This window comes from Bos grunniens, chromosome 9 (assembly GCF_055505025.1).
Source record: "Bos grunniens cultivar Pamir isolate PY7600 chromosome 9, Bosgru_T2T1.0, whole genome shotgun sequence".
Taxonomy (NCBI): Eukaryota; Metazoa; Chordata; class Mammalia; order Artiodactyla; family Bovidae; genus Bos; species Bos grunniens.
The window spans coordinates 89,046,898-89,061,318 of NC_141173.1; the positions used below are offsets into that span (position 1 = coordinate 89,046,898).

The 14,421-nt window shown below is 42.1% G+C and overlaps 1 protein-coding gene across 1 annotated transcript in view; it reads left to right on the forward strand.

Annotated features, from left to right (window-relative positions):
• Positions 1-14,421, forward strand: part of MTHFD1L (methylenetetrahydrofolate dehydrogenase (NADP+ dependent) 1 like) — a 181,649-nt gene that overhangs the window by 111,243 nt on the left and 55,985 nt on the right. The window lies entirely within an intron of this gene.

Here is a 14,421-nt window from a genome sequence, read left to right on the forward strand (position 1 = left end):
CTCCCTGGGACCCCAACTCTTTGGCCCCTAGCCTGTGTTCTGCACTCAGTGCAGAGGGGCTTTGGAGTATAGGGTTCAACAAGGTTGGCACAGGAACAAGACTTTTGAGCAACTTCATCGTTGTTGTTCAGTTGCTCAGTCATGTCCAACTCTTTGCAACCCCATGGACTGCAGCATGCCAGGCTTCCCTGTCCTTCACCATCTCCTAGAGCTTTCTCAAACTCATGTCCATTGAGTCAGTGATGCCATCCAACCATCTCATCCTCTGTCGCCCCCTGCTCCTCCTGCCTTCAGTCTTTCCCAGCATCAGGATCTTTTCCAGTGAGTCGGCTCTTTGCATCAGGTATCCAAACTATTGGAGTTTCAACTTCAGCATCAGTCCTTCCAGTGAATATTCAGGATTGATTTCCTTTAGGATTGACTGGTTTGATGTCCTTGCAGTACAAGAGACTCTCAAGAGTCTTCTCCAGCACTACAGTTCAAAAGCATCAATTCTTCGGCTTTCATCAGTTCAGTTTAGTTCAGTCATTCAGTTGTGTCCAACTCTTTGCAACCCCATGAAATTCAGCTCTCATCATGCTTGGGAAATCATGGGCAGTATTTTCTTTGTCTGTTTCTGTTAAATCCCCTTTGTATCGTGGTTTTCTTGAGCTATTAAATATGTCTAATATATATATTTTTTTAATTTTTGGATTGTGGTAAAACACATATAACATAAAACTGACCACCTTTTCCATTTTTAGGTGAATAGTTCACTAGTGTTAAGTAGCTTCACATTGTTGTACAACCAGCATCTCTCTCCATAGGTCTTTTCATCTTGCAAAATTCTGTACCCCTCAAACACTAACATTTCATTTTTCCTTCTCCTTTATTCCTGGCTGTCTCATGCCAGTGAAGCCATAGAATATGTCCCTTTTTTGACTGGCTTATTCACTGTCTCAGTCCTTTCAGGCTGCTATGAGGAATATCATAGTATTGGGTGGACGTGTTAACAGCAGAGATTTATCACTGATACTTTTGGAAGCTGGGGTGTCTGAGATCAAGGCATAAGCGGATTGGATATCTGGCGAGGGTCTTGTTGTTTCTTAGATGGCAGTCGCCTCACTGTATCCTCATGTGGTGAAAGTGGGGAGGGATCTTGTCTTTTATAAGAGCATTAATCCCTTGCATGAGGGGTGCACCCGTATGACCTAATCACTCCAGGGCCTAACCTTCTAGTAACATCAACCTAATCACTCCCAAAGGCCTCACATCTTAATACACCATCCCATTGAGAATTAGGCTTCAACATACCAATTCTGGGGGCACAGAAACATTCAGTCTATAGCCCTTACTTAGCATAATGTCCTCAAGGTTTATGCATGCTATTGCGTATGTCAGAACTTCCTTAAGGCTGAAAACAGTCCATTGTATGTTTATGTCCTTGTGTCTGTCAGTGGCCAGTTGGGTTTCTTCCGCTTCTTGGCTGTTGTAAATAATGCTGCTTGCTGCTGTGAACATGCAAGTAAAACTGTGCTTCCAGTTCTTTTGGGTATATATGCTGAAAAGGAGTTGCTGGATTGTCTAGTATATATTTAAAAACAGCTTCATAATGAGCATTCAGTCAGCATATCTGAACTTCCCAGGATCTCAGTCTCTCCATTCATCTTTGTTCCTATCCAAACATCTCCATTCTGAATCTGCTGGCTCCAGCTCTGGCTGTTGGATTTGCCCTCTTAGGTAGTCCTTGATTGCTGGAGTTCTCAGCCTTAACTGGTGGCTTCTCCCATCCCTTCATTCCTCACAAGTTCTGTTGGTCTTGAGTCTAGAATTAAATCATCAAGAATATGATGATTATTCAACGGCTGAGGAGGGCTTGTCGTGTGCCAGGCACTTTGTACTTGTTAACTTCTTTAGTCCTTACTTCCCTGCTTTCCCCTCATTTTACATATAAGGAAACAAACAATTGTCAGGAAACAGACCATCACCCAACCCTGATCGAGAACCGCACTGACTGGCAATGGCAGATTTTAATGATTTCATATTCAAAAACTGGCTCTTTCAGGAAAACCATGCAAGATGAAAAGAAGGTCAATAAATAGAAGCAGTATTTTGTGAGTTACGCTGTCTTTGACAGGCACTAACCCTAAAATGAACCCTTTTCCTTCCCACCAATATTAAAAATTTTTGTTGTAAATTCGTGTTCATTGTAAAGATGATGCTGTTAAAATGTCTGCTCTTCTGTGAAAAGCGGATTAATTTTATAACAGTGTTGCCTCAATATTTGGTAGGATTCTTGCCTCCTTTGCCCACATACTCTATAACACAGAAATTAGATTTAGCTGCATAATTGCTTATGCAGTTCAGCCTTTTATTGCTTCATGACAGTTTATGAAAAGAGACTCTCTCCCTAATAGTTCTGTCCCTCATGCTGTCGAGTCCATTTTAGATCATAGAAGACAATTTACAGTCTTGTAACCGTGTAGAAATCTGAGGTCACCATTGCAGGTAGTAACAGAATTTAAGCTCCCCCCACCCGCCATCCACCAGATTTCTTGCATAATCAGTGTTGGTGAACCTTTATGGACTAAGTAATGCTTTTATTTTTTAAGTTTTATTTAAGTAATAGTTCTTTTGAAACCCTTTTAATTCCTTTTATTTTTTTTTTCCCCATAACTAACCCTTTTGATGCTTGATAGCTCCATAGGGAGGTATGAGACTGCCCTACGGGAAAAAAAAAGAAGTGTTAAAATACTTTTGGATAAAACAGCCTGATAAAAGAAACACCCGGCTGCCTTTGCTTCTTTGTACAAACCGGGTTTCTGTGTATCACCCCAGACTCTATTCCACCCAGAATGTATTGGGGGCAGGATTGATGGCATCTCATTTCCTGCTCCAGTCCCGCCCCCGTCTTGTTTTACCGAAGAAAGACGGCTGAGCTGATTAACGAATCAGAAATAGTGTAGGAGCGCAGGGCGTGACTACTTTGGTGGGGGAAGTAGAAATCATCTCAAAAGCCCAAATGAAAAGACGAACAGCTCGAAAGAAAAAGAAACACCTGGCCTCAGCTCCCTGAGTCTGTGGCTTTCTGATGACCTGTCCATTAGTTAAAGTGAGAATCAAGCTGCTCTTCGGACTCAGGAGTCTGTGCCAACCTGTCGAAAATTGAGAGATGCAACCACTGTTCTTTACAGAACAATTCTGCATATCTTTCACCAGAGTAGCTTCTAATTCAAGAGCAGGCGACAGTTCACTTTACAGAGGAAGCTGTTGATTAATTCAAAATTATAATTTTTTTAAATATAGAATAAGGGGCAGGGGCCTAATTGCTCAAAGGAAGTTTATCATGTAAGAATTAATATATTTAATATACTGCATCATTTCCTTTCACCCCTTAAGGATGATCACAGTCAGTCAGTTCAGTCGCTCAGTCGTGTCTGACTCTTTGCGACCACATGAATTGCAGTACGCCAGGCCTCCCTGTCCATCACCAACTCCCGGAGTTCACTGAGACTCACGTCCATCGAGTCAGTGATGCCATCCAGCCATCTCATCCTCTGTCGTCCCCTTCTCCTCCTGCCCCCAATCCCTCCCAGCATCAGGGTCTTTCCAATGAGTCAACTCTTCGCATGAGGTGGCCAAAGTACTGGAGTTTCAGCTTTAGCATCACTCCTTCCAAAGAAATCCCAGGACTGATCTCCTTCAGAATGGACTGCTTGGATCTCCTGGCAGTCCAAGGGACTCTCAAGAGTCTTCTCCAACACCACAGTTCAAAAGCATCAATTCTTCGGTGCTCAGCCTTCTTCACAGTCCAACTCTCACATCCATACATGACCACAGGAAAAACCATAGCCTTGACTAGATGGACCTTTGTTGGCAAAGTAATGTCTCTGCTTTTGAATATGCTATCTAGGTTGGTCATAACTTTCCTTCCAAGGAGTAAGCGTCTTTTAATTTCATGGCTGCAGTCACCATCTGCAGTGATTTTGGAGCCCAGAAAAATAAAGTCTGACACTGTTTCCACTGTTTTCCCCATCTATTTCCCATGAAGTGATGGGACCAGATGCCATGATCTTCGTTTTCTGAATGTTGAGCTTTAAGCCAACTTTTTCCCTCTCCACTTTCACTTTCATCAAGAGGCTTTTGAATTCCTCTTCACTTTCTGCCATAAGGGTGGTGTCATCTGCATATCTGAGGTGACTGATATTTCTCCCGGCAATCTTGATTCCAGCTTGTGTTTCTTCCAGTCCAGCGTTTCTCATGATGTACTCTGCATATAAGTTAAATAAGCAGGGTGACAATATACAGCCTTGATGGACTCCTTTTCCTATTTGGAACCAGTCTTTTGTTCCATGTCCAGTGCTAACTGTTGCTTCCTGACCTGCATACAGATTTCTCAAGAGGCAGGTCAGGTGGTCTGGTATTCCCATCTTTTTCAGAATTTTCCACAGTTTATTGTGATCCACACAGTCAAAGGCTTTGGCATAGTCAATAAAGCAGAAATAGATGTTTTTCTGGAACTCTCTTGCTTTTTCCATGATCCAGCGGATGTTGGCAATTTGATCTTTTCCTCTGTCTTTTCTAAAACCAGCTTGAACATCAGGAAGTTCATGGTTCACATATTTCTGAAGCCTGGCTTGGAGAATTTTGAGCATTACTTTACTAGTGTGTGAGATGAGTGCAATTGTGTGGTAGTTTGAGCATTCTTTGGCATTGCCTTTCTTTGGGATTGGAATGAAAATTGACCTTTTCCAGTCCTGATCACAGTATCCTGTCCTTTTAGGAAGCTATTAGAAATACCCACCAAAACCCATCTTCTCTTGGACTTTTTCTTTTCTATTATTGCTTTTGACAGTTTATCTTTACAGTTTACAGTATAATGTCTCTATATCTGTAAGCACCCAGGGAAATGCTATAGCAGATGAAAAAAGGAATCTGTATTTAACACTTTATAAGCTAACAAATTTCTCTGCCATGCATTATTTCAAGTATATCTAATCTATTTCTGTGGGATGTGTGAGCTCAATTCTGCTTTTTAAATGGGCAAACGAGATCTTAGAGAAGGTGAGGGACTTGCCCCATGACGAAATGGACACTTGATGAAAGACGTAACATTATAGTTAAAGGGGTAAGACTTTGAGTACATTAGAACTGAGTTTAAATCTTGGCAGTGCCTTACCGTGGATGTAAACGTGGGCAGTTCTTCAAGTCTCAGCTTCCTTATCTATAAAATAGTGTCTGATATTGACATCAACTTCACCCAGTTGCTGTGAGAACAAAATGAAATGTCCCAGAGTAAAGAGCTGGGACATGGGAGGCTGGGGATCTAAGTTAGCTCTAACTTCTGTCTGTTTCACTTCAGAGGGCATTTCCTGAATTGACTTTCAGGAATCGTTTTGTAACTCAGGTAACTTTGTCAAACTCCAGGGATGGTGTCCTTTCCAAGTGGTTTAAACCCAGCAGTTAGAAGCTCCCAGGGCACCGGAAAAAAAGGCCTCCCCTAATTAAAGCCAGACATTTAGCCATCTTTCTCCATTAGAATTGGGAGCTGTTAGTGATTTATTAAAATCTCAGTCACTTTTGCAAAGGATGCATGGCACCGAAAGTCTGTCTGAATATTGTTTGTTACATCAGGAGTGAGGGTTGAAAACTGTCTCCCCATCCCTTCGCATCCTTCCTCTAACCTCACAGACACCGTGAGGTGCAGCCTTGACACCAAGAGAGGATGGTGTTTGTTTTTGTTTAAAGGTCTTTCCTGTTCCTTGTGTGAAGCCATGCTCTTGATCACAGCGGGGCTGGAATCAGGGGAGATCAAAACAGCCCAGGAAGACTGTCTAGGGCCATGCCAGCACCAAGGATTTCCGCCCTGTTGCACTCGCACTGCCTGTGTGTTTATGAGTGTTTTCTCCCCTGCTGGCATGCATTTGGGGGGTAGAGGAATTGGTTGGTTATTGAGGAATTATGTATTTTCTATTTCTTAAGGATTCAGATCAGTTTGGGGGTGGGTATTTGACAGATATCCTTTTAGTTGGACACTGGGCATTTGCAGCCAGAACCTCAAATTTTAAGGAAATGAATAAAAATACATGTGTATAAGTACTTGTATATATGTGTATAGAATGTATGTGTGTATGTAGTGGTGGTTTTTTTAATATTCCTAATGTGAAATTCCCTGTTTTTATCATTTTTAAATGTACCGTTCTGTGTATTTAGAAAATATAGAAATGTATACATTCATACTATATATAGAGAGTTTAATTCATAAAATTTTAAAATTCAGAAAGATCGTTATGTACATCCTCTGTGCCTTTTATATTTCACAGTAACTGCTGAACAAGCTTTAGGGAGAAGGGACGACCTTTCTTTTTACACCCTTGATTGTCCCTGTACTCTTATCTCCTTGTCAAGGCCTTGGCCTCCCTTGGCTCTCTCCTCCCTGTCCTCAGACCTGCCCTTGGTCTGCCTCTTTCCACCAGACCTTTTTTCAGCTCTCTCCTTTATATCCCTTGTGTGCAACTGAATATTTGGCACAGTTTATAGGAAGGTGCCCCTTGTATTTCCAGTCCCGTGAGTATCTCATGCAGAGTCCGTATCCCTCCCTGTGCTCTCGTGTTCTGCTTTCTTATTTATGTGAAGCTCTGGGTCTCCAGCCTGAACTGCTTCTAGCCCCTCCCTCGTCAGCCCCTTCTCCCCTTACCTCCTCTTCATGATTCAGCTCCAAGTTCCCACACCGCCTCCATGCACACCCTTTTGCAGACACACCTCAGATCGCTATCAGAGCTAGATTCTTCTCCAACACTGGCCTCTAGGTTCCCTGTCCAGTGTCCTTTGGTCTCACTCACCTCCTTGGCCTACCGGCTGCCACACCCATCTTTGTTTGACATGTGTCTTCAGATCTGAATCTGTTGTTGGAACAGGCCAGCTTTCTCGATGGGCTTTGTGATTCTGGTAGACATCTGCCAGCTTAATCCCCTTGAGGCTAGAAATAGCACCTGATAAGAAAGAGTGGTCTGTACCCGTTTCACTTGTGCATGTCACAAGGATTCCTATAATTTCACCTAAGTGCTTTCTTGTAACTCGAAAAATGGAATGTCAATGTGGTGGAAGCTTCTAGAATTGCATTATATCATCCAGAATTATGGGCCATGCAAGAAAGACAAGGGTGTAAAATGAATCATCAGTGTCACACCTCCAGTTAGCCAGTCATTTTCTGCCTCATTCCATCCATCCCCTGAATTTTCTGACTTAAATTCAGATGACCTGAGACCACTCAACAGAGGTGCGTGATCAGTCACTGAGTTGTGTCCAACTCTGTGGCCCCATGGGCTATAGCCCACTGTGCTCCTCTGTCTATGGGATTTCCCAGGCAAGAATACTGAAGTGGGTTGCCATTTCCTACTCCAAGGGATCTTCCCAACGCAGGTAGTGAACCCACATCTCTTGTGTCTCCTACATTGGCAAGCGCTTCTTTACTGCTGCGCCACCTGGGAAGCCCAGTAGGTACAGAATCCGTTTTCTCAGCCTGAAAAGCTGGCAACATTATTTAAATGTTATCACAACTGTATTAAAGACTACTTCAGGATTTGGGGAGGAAATCACTCAAAACAGCACAGGCTTCCAATCGCCTAGAATCTGAGAGATTAGCGATTTGTTTTAGCCACCATTTTATTTCAGAAAATGATTTCTTTTTCTTTTCATGAAAGTAGTTTCGTCCCCACTTGAGTAAAACGTTTAATCTTAGACTAGAAGATTTTTCTTTGGCATCACAGCTCCAGTAGATAAATTAGGGAAATATGATTCCATCCCATGAAAATAGAGCCTGAGCTTCACCTCATGTCCATTTGTATGAGTCTCTCAACACACTGAGGTTTGTGAGTAACTTTGTGCAAGGAGGAACATCAAGTGTGTCATAAAAATACATGAACATCGTTAGGCCAAGCAAGTGCTCAGGCCACTACCAGCCCTTCCCCCTCCTGTGGGAAGGAGATCGTTAAATTCATATGTTCCTCTGTTTTCCTTTGGTGTCACTGTTATGTTCTACTTAAGACTATACAAGCCCAGGAGACTACTCAATAACCTAGACGGAATGGATATGTGTATATGTATAACTGAATCACTTCGCTGTCCACCTGAAATAAGCATATGAGCCTTCCCAGATGGTGCTAGTGGTGCATTACCTGGAGGTTCTTTGCCATGCAGGCGATGTGGGTTCAATCCCTGGATTGGGAAGATCCCCTGGAGAAGGGAATGGCAACCCACTCAAGTATTCTTGCCAGGAGAATCCCATGGACGAGGGAGCTTGGTGGGCTATGGTCCATGGAGTCACAGAGCTGGACATTAAAAAGCAAAACCCAAAATATTGAAATAAGCACTTTATTTTTAAATTTTTTAATTGTTCAAATGAAAGTAAATTAAGGACTAATAAAAGATATCCATAGTGAGGAAAAATCCTCAACTAGTAGTAAAAATATAAAATTTTCCACTAGATGAAACAAAATTCAAATCAGTATTCAGTTAGCATATTTTAAAACAAGGCACTATATTATTATCACTTGAGTTTGCTCTGTTAGACACTATGTTGACTCCTTTGCATATTTAGTTTCATGAAATATCGTCCTCAAGATGTCCATCTACAGTAAATCAGACAGTCAGAATTCCTGTGACCTGAAATAAATCAAAACTGAAGGCAAAACAGACTAACAAGAAAGAGTATACAAAGTCACTCTTGTGCTGTGAATGTGAATTCCTTATCATCATCATTTCACATGGACAAATATGGGCTTTCTGGCGATGAGCCTCTCTTCATTCTCAGACCTCAGCTCTCTCTACCTTGCATCCTGGTTTTCTTAGGAGAGCGAGTTTCCTCTGGGATTCTTCTGGACTGACCTGTTGCTTATGACCAACACGCCGGCGAGGCTAGCCACTTGGGGAGCTGGCTCATGGCAGTCGGCACGTACACCTTGGGTAGCTCAGATGTGCTGGTTTCCAGCCAAGGACATGCTTTGTGTTAAAGATAAAAAGCTCTGTTGTTCTCAGTCACAACGCAGAGCTGCTCCCATGACACTAGGGGGAGTGTTGTAATGAAGCTCCTGGTGTAAGGTGGGTTCATGTTATTTACTTTTATTGAAGTACAGGAAAGGCCATGTAACAAACTACATTTTATTTTCCCCAAGTCTAGCAGATTCATGCTTTTTTTTTTTTAATTGAAGTATAGTTGATTTACAATGTTAGGTTAGTTTCTGGTATACGGTGGAGTGATTGAAATATATACACAGGTATATATATATATATATACACACGTATATATATATGTGTGTATATATATATATGTGTGTATATATATATTCTTTTCAGAATTTTTCCTATTATAGGTTATTATACGATGCTGAGGGTTTCCAAGGTGGTACAATGGTAAAGAGTCCTCCTGCCAATGCAGAAGATGCAAGTTCAATCCCTGGGTCGGGAAGGTCCCCTGGAGAAGGGAATGGCAACCCACTCCAGTATTCTTGCCTGGGAAATCCCATGGACAGAGGAGCCTGGCAGGTTACAGTCCACAGGGTTGTCAAGAGTCTGAGGAACGACTGAGCGACTTAGCATGATTAACTACATGCATGTGAAAGAACTATCTGAAACCAGAGGAAGGATTACCTGAGAGGATTAGAGAAAACAATACTAATGAGGATTGAGAATCATTTCTCTGGGGTCACAAAGAGTCAGGTACAACTGAGCAACTGAATACACACACACTTATGATGTTGAATATTGTTCCTTGTGCTATACAGTAGAACCTTGTTATTTATCCATTTTATAAATAGTTGTGTGTGTGTGTTTATCCCAAACTCTTAATTTATTCCCTCCCTCCTTCCCTTCTCATAGCTGTAAATTTGTCTTCTTTGTCTATGCCTCTTTCTGTTTTGTAAATGAGTTCATTTGCATCAGTTTTTTAGATTGCACATCTGTGATGTATGATTTTTGTCTTTCTGTCTGAATTACTGTACTTAGTACAATAGTCTCTCAGTTCAGTTCAGTTCAGTCACTCAGTCGTGTCCAACTCTTTGCGACCCCATGAATCGCAGCACGCCAGGCCTCCCTGTCCATCACCAACTCCCGGAGTTCACTCAGACGCACGTCCATCGAGTCGGTGATGCCATCCAGCCATCTCATCCTCTGTCGTCCCCTTCTCCTCCTGCCCCCAATCCCTCCCAGCATCAGAGTCTTTTCCGATGAGTCAACTCTTCACATGAGGTGGCCAAAGTACTGGAGTTTCAGCTTTAGCATCATTCCTTCCAAAGAAATCCCAGGGCTGATCTCCTTCAGAATGGACTGGTTGGATCTCCTTGCAGTCCAAGGGACTCTCAGGACTCTTCAGGAATCAAGGTAGTGATTCCAGAGGTCTTTTCAAGAAAGATCATGTCATCTATCTTTGAGTAGCTCAGCTTCTTTAAGCCTGAATCACCCCATCAACACTATGAATGTGGTGAAGGGTGAAGCCTCCAGCCTTCCTTCCTGGTGTCACTCAGCCAGGGTTCCAGGTGGGCAGACTCTAAATGAGAAACTGTAGATAACATGACCCTAGTTAGGGTTTCTTTCTAGAGCTCTGCTGCCCAAGCCATAGCCACTGGTGACAGGAAGCTATTGAAGTTTGAATTAACTGAAATTAAGAGCTCATTTCCTCATTTCAGCTACTTAATAGTTACATGAGGCAGGTGGCTTCCGGCCTGGAAAGCGTGGTTGTAGACCGTTGCCATCCTTATAGAAATTTCCATCAGAATACTCTGTTCTAGAGTATTTCAGCGATTTTTATACATTTTAGAGGTTTGGGAGGAAATTAATGTAGAATATGTTCAGAGTTATATTCTTGGTGAAGATAGAGATTTAACATAGTCTTAGTTTCAAAATGATCCAAGATTGTGGTATACACTCCAGACTTTGTGAAGTAGCTTATGAGTGTATTGAGAAATGGTGCATAATAGAACAGTCACTCTTTCCAGAAGAAGCCTTGTGTTTGCCACCATTCCCACCTTGAGGTGTGCCTTCCAGCTTGTGTGAAATTATCTTTCCTTTTATTGCTTATTAAAATCTTTCACATCCTTTAAGCACCACTCAAGTTCCTGCCAGCCTCACGCTGATCTCCATGCCTTCCCCTGCAGTCTATGATCTTCTGACTTTCCTAGTAACATATATGCAGAGCCTTTATCACTCGCTCCAATCTGTCATATTTTACTGTGTCATCATCCCCACCCCAACAGGCATTCTCTGTACACAAAACCCCTGAAGTTCTTTGTACACCATGATATCTTGAAAGTACTTGGCATAGCTGGCTGCTCATTTGGCAGATGTTTGTGGAGTGGCTGCTGGTTGCAGATCGCTATTCTAGACATCAGGGATATGAAGAGGGAAGAGGTGATGAACAGATAAATTTGTAGGTATTTAGGGAGTTGGAGGAATGCCAGGGATGATGAATACGTATCCATGTATTATTTATTTTACCATTTTATTTATTTTATAAAAGCTATCACTGAAAACAGAGCAGTACAAGTGAATATCAAGTTCAGATCAAAATCATTGGACTGAACTTGACTTTCTTTTATCTTTAAAGATTACACTCCCCCACCCCCCAAGTCAAGCAGAGAAACAGCAGGAAGTTCCTTGCCTGCTGAAACAACATAAATAGATCATATCCAATGGAGCTGCCTTATTGGTGCAGTTTTTAGTTTGTTAAATGCAAAAGTTGTGTTAACAGAGACACAGGTTTCATCTCTGGGTTGGGAAGATCCCCTGGAGGAGGAAATGGCAACCCACTCCAGTATTCTTGCCTGGAGAATGGACAGAGGAGCCTGGCAGGCTACAGTCCATAGTGTCACAAAGAGTGAGACATGACTGAGATACTAAACACACACACACACATAATCTTTTATAACTGTTGCACCACCTGGAATCCTTGCTTCATCAACAGGAAGTTCAGAAAATATGTATTCATTTATTCAACTGTGTATTGAGACCCTACCCCAGGGGCTCAATCCCACCTGTAGGGGAACAGGAGGTGGTCCTTGACCTCAAAGAGTTTATAGGCTATTTTCAATTCTTCAGCTAATAAATGTGAAATCTTTTAAAAATTACCCTCGAGTTTTCTCTAACCCAGTCTCAACTTGACACTCTTGTGGTCATTCTTTTGCAACAAGCCTAGAGCCATCCCAGGCTTACCCTGAGCTCAGACCGAGGAAGGCAGCTCTGGTTACTATAGCTTTCCCATTTCCTTTAATCATTTCCGTCCTTTCCCTACCTTCTGCCTTCCTGGAAAATAATTATCATTTCTTTCTAGATTTGTCCCATCTAGAGGTAAATATTTCTTTTCTCATTTCTCTTATGACACGGTTAACAAAAGGCCCTTTGCCATCCAGTAGAGTGGGTGAGCTTGATCCTGGCACTGTTACCATTTGAGGGCCATCGGAGTGCCCCAAGAGAGTGTGGACGTTGCTAGTGGCTATTTGCTGCCAGGCCCTGCTGAATCTCTGGTCCTGTATGACACCCAGGTCAGAGTGTTCCACAGCCATCAGATGGCAAAGAAGAGAGCACCCACGTGTGCTTGAGGAAGGTCAGTGTATGTTTCCTGGAGATGTTGGTCTTCGAGGTAGATCTTAGAGTGAGCCTCAGGGAATTTTAGCAGAAGGTTAGAGTTACTAGGAAGGTTAGACTTACTGTAGAGGGTATATTAAGAGTGAAGAGGCCAGTAATGAAGCTTTCGTGGTAGATGAGACCATTAACATCCCAACCAAGAAATCTGTAAGGATCATCTTCCCCATAGCCTCCCCTACACTTGATAGTCACAGACTTTCGGTTTCATTCATCTCATGGGTATGAATTGGTTTTTCATCATTTTAATTTGCTTTTCCTTGAATACTAATGAGATTGGGGATTTTTCATATTGTTATTGGTTACTCTGTCAACCAATATTACATATGTCTGTCTTTTCCTGAATTTGTGGAAGTTTTATGCATTCTAGTAACCAGTCTTTTAAGTATTTGCATGTATCTCCCCCTACACTGTTCTTTATGCTTTGTTCTTATTCCCGATGTCTTTTTTAATACAAGAAATTTAAAATTTTGATATCAAATCTATAAGTCATTTACTTTAAGGTATATTCTGTTGTTACCTTGTTGAAGAAATCCTTCCCTCCTTTAGGATCATAAAGTTCCCCAATTTTTTCCCTTAGTGTATAAAGTTTTAATTTAGAAGGCTTTGCCTTTGTTCCATATTGAACTTACCTGGGGGCCTGGTGAGAGGTAGGAATTTCGTTGTATTTCTCTCCAGCCAGACGTCAGCTGCAGGGTCAGCCCTTGCCCTGTTTTGTTCCGTGTCTGCTGTATGCTGTCCCACACCTGCTGAGGTGTCCTCCTGTGTTCTTCCTTATCTCAGCTTGATTAACCTTCTTGTCCTGTGCCAATACCACGTGGAATCCATTAGCATCGTTTTGTAGTGTGATTGATACCTGGTATGGCAGGTCCCGTACCTTCGTTCTTTCGGTTTTATTTATTTATGAAGTTATCTTACCTATTTATGCCATTACTCTTCATTAGCAATTTTAAAATTGATTGGCCAAGTAACGCAAGTGCTTTTGGGATTTTTAATGGAATTGGATTGAACTAATAGATTGTTTGAGAGACCCGACCTCTATTCAGTGTTGCATCTCCTCATCCATGAAGGAAGTTTCTCTCCTTTGATTCAGATCCTCTTTTATGTCCTTCAGTGAAAGATCATAATGACTTGCACCTTAATTTCTTTATTCATAGAAACATTCAATATTTCAGCTCCAGACCACAGAGCACCTCTACAGTAATAAAAACTGTGGTAATGAAAAGCACATTTTAAAGCAGTTTGGGATTCTGTCCTATTGAGAAAGTAGAACAAGCTTTTATTTTCTCCTGTTCGGTAACTCTCCCTCCTGTGCATATCAACAGTGATTCATGCAGATGTACCATTTGCCACTGTACAGCAAGGTCCTGGAGGTGGCCCACAAGAGGCTTCTTCCCCTTGGCTGGTGTGCATTCAGTCAGCACTTGGTCCAGCAGCACTTTACCAAACAGTAATCCACCAACTACATTTCATTATGCCTATGTATTTCCTACCCGCAGTAAAATTAGGAGCAGTTTTGTCAGATGCTTTGCTTGAATTAAGAATCACTTCATCTATGGAACATTCCTTTCCTAATTAATCATCCTTGTTTCTTTTTTAAAAAGCTTTTTAAAATCTGTTTTTGGCCGTGCTAGGTCTTCATTGCTGCACAGACTTGTCTCTAGTTGCAGCGCGTGGGCTTCTCATTGCCGGGCCTTCTCTCGTGTAGCACAGGCTCTAGGACACATGGGCTCGGTGGTTGCGGCTCGCGGGATCTCGAGCACAGGCTCAGTAGTTGTGCTGCACAGGCTTAGCTGCTCCGAGGCGTGT